The sequence below is a fragment of the Zingiber officinale genome, chromosome 10B (genome assembly GCF_018446385.1).
Source record: "Zingiber officinale cultivar Zhangliang chromosome 10B, Zo_v1.1, whole genome shotgun sequence".
NCBI classification, from domain to species: Eukaryota; Viridiplantae; Streptophyta; class Magnoliopsida; order Zingiberales; family Zingiberaceae; genus Zingiber; species Zingiber officinale.
In genome coordinates, this window is record NC_056005.1 from 94556165 (window position 1) to 94559057 (window position 2893).

The following is a 2893-nucleotide window of genomic DNA, read 5'->3' on the forward strand; positions in this document are numbered from 1 at the left end:
CCCTGAAACAAAGGATTTATACTTTATATGTTGAGTTTGTTACATCTCACCAACTTGTGTCGTCATCTGAACCGAATGCATCTATTAATTAATAAATTATAATTTTATTAATTAACTCTCAATTAATTTGAAATAATTTTTAAGACTACAGAGGTCAAACTGAAGTATATCAAGGATGACAATTGAGAAAGGGCTAAAATGGATTTAACACTGCTAATTTTTATTCTATAAATAACCTATCGATGGTTTTCAAATGGGTGGCGGGATGGCGGCGCGTTCACCGAAGGGCGGAGAAGGCAAGGAGTTCTTTGCCGGATCCGCACAAACCCTGTCAAATCTGCTTCGTGTCTCTTCTTCATCGATGAAATTAGTTCTCGCTGACCGTGTCCATTATCGCATCAGGTCGATCTTTCGTTGAATCTCGCAATTTCCCTCTTTGCTTGCAATGTAAAAGCTGGAGCTCGACGATTGAAAAAGGTTCTCTGGATGTTTTTAGGGTTTCGAACATTTCTTGGCTTCCGTGTGAGATCGATGATCTTTGGCTGTATGGAGGAGCAGCGTGGCGACAAGCTTCCATAGCTCACTTTCTACCTCTGTCACATCATTCTCCTTCCAGGTGGGCTAGAGGTGTGCACGATGCGTTAACATCATCGTCAAAAGTATGATCTCTTCCTTTGTCATGACTTTACCTTGCCCATCGATGCTTCAGTTAGTAGGGTAGAAAGGCCCAATTAGTTGGCATGCTAAGTCAATCTTTATTGCAATGCTTTGTTCATTTTTTATGGTCAGATGATTCGATAATCTTTATATCACTTAAATGTGTGGTATTTTCTATGTCCGATGTAGGGAATCCATGGCTGACGGAATAAGGGAAGTTGTTTGTTCCTCCATGACTGATGGTAATGGAGAAAAACTCACTTAAAGCTTCCATTAATCTGAATCTTCCTAATAGTTCGATATACTGACTAGTCCTTGCTATGCTACACTTAATGAGTCATAGGCATCAGATAAACATGTGCTTGAAATTCATATCTTGCCTACTAGATCTCAGGAATTCACAGATACAATAAATAAATGTAAAGTATGGCATTTAAATTTCAGATACCGTCAATGTAGCCTTTATAATTAAAAAATATAGTAAGTAAATGATAAATGATCACTCACCGACAATGTGATTAATCCTTTTAGTGCAAATTATAGTAGTTTCAGGTGGGAATATGCATGGTTTAGCGAGCTCGGGTATCATTGGATCCCTCAAACCAGGCTATATGAACTTTGATCTCCTTCAACTTTCCTTGAACTGAAAGAATTCACCTTTGATGAATAAAGGTCAACCTGTTGCTCAAATACCACCTTTCAGGATTATTCCACCAACAAACAAGAAAGAACACATTGCTCTAGCAGGTGATCTAATAATCTAGTCATTAAGCATTTGTTCATTGGTTGCAATGTTGAAATGACAAGGTGATTTGGTGATATTTATTTTCATCGGTCTCAACATGATCGTAAAAAGGTAGGTGGTGCTCCTTGTTGAAGATAAGACCAACATCCACCTCAGGTAGCCCCAAAATATGGGCATTGAAGTTCATCTTATTGAGGACAATATGACTGAGCTACTTGCATTTAAATTTCATTATCCATAATGATCTCTCTTGGCTCCCACGTTTACAAGTGATGTATGTTAGTTCTATGAACCTTCAATATTCGATGACTTATAATGTTCGTTGTGTAATGATTGCCTCATTTAGGAAAGGTCATAAGTTTAAAATGTGGTGGCAAGAATCTCACCATGACACAAGGGTCACTACTCAACACGACATGACCTAGAGCAATAATGGTCAACATTGTAGTGATAATGTTATGTTCGAACATGTAAGTATTGGGTTTTTCATGATGGATGGAAATCATGATAGGGCCAGAGCTGACCCACAGAACAGGTACAATAATATACCAAATATAGTTTTGATAATGGACATTGGAGAGTGTACTCTGCACCTCTAGATTTTTAAGATGCTGATGCCATTCATTCAGACCTTCGCCCACATAACTTTGTAGGGGTTGGGTGAGATTACTGATGGCGCATGGTCTGTGAAATTACTTTAATGTTTTTGCTTGCATCAATTTATGACTTTGTACTGATTGCCAGTGCATATAGCATACCTGTGGAAACTTTATTGTTGCCCTCATCAATTACTTTTGGGGCCTGATAGACAGATTTAGACCTGGAAACCCATTATTGTATACTGGCAATCAGTTACTGATTCCCCATGTGTGATTCAGTTACCGAAGTAATTACTGAACCACCAATAGAAGTATCTCAACATGATATTTTGTTATTGTCGCAGAGGGTTTGCCAAATATGCGGGATCAGATTTATTCACTTAATTGAATTTGCTTGTAAATCTTATGATGGATGACAAGCAAAGGTGTTCCAAACCTTTTTTTTTTTTTAAAAAAAAACAGAATTGTATGCAACTGTTATTATGATTAACAGCCTAACAAATCAGAGACACAGTAGATTGTGCGCAACTTTGGGCACCTATTGTTCATGTTTAATATGAAGACTCCAATAGGGAATCTTGTTGCTTTGGTGCTCTCAAGCCTGTATCAGATATCTTAAATCTCATTGTCTTTGTACGTAGCAAATGTAGACATATTGACATACGAGTTTTGATTCAAATCTATCGCCTTGTTGGTTGTGAGGTAATATAATCTAGGATTTGAGAAGTAAGTCATGAAGTATGTCATATTGCTTTAAGTTTCATTCGTGCTGTCTTTTTTACTCTTCATATTTAACCTCAAAACTCCAGTAAGGAATCATGCTGTTGCTTGGGAGCTCTGGAGCTTATAGCAGATATCTTCAATCTCTGTATCCTAGGTATTAAGTGTTGGC

The 2893-nt window shown here is 37.6% G+C and overlaps 1 long non-coding RNA gene across 1 annotated transcript; it reads left to right on the top strand.

Moving 5' to 3' along the window:
• The first annotated feature begins 261 nt into the window (after window positions 1-261).
• On the top strand, window positions 262-2404 carry LOC122030470. The gene is made up of 3 exons (XR_006125433.1): window positions 262-402; window positions 497-659; window positions 847-2404. It is a non-coding gene; the product is annotated as an uncharacterized LOC122030470 (long non-coding RNA).
• Window positions 2405-2893: the final 489 nt, after the last annotated feature.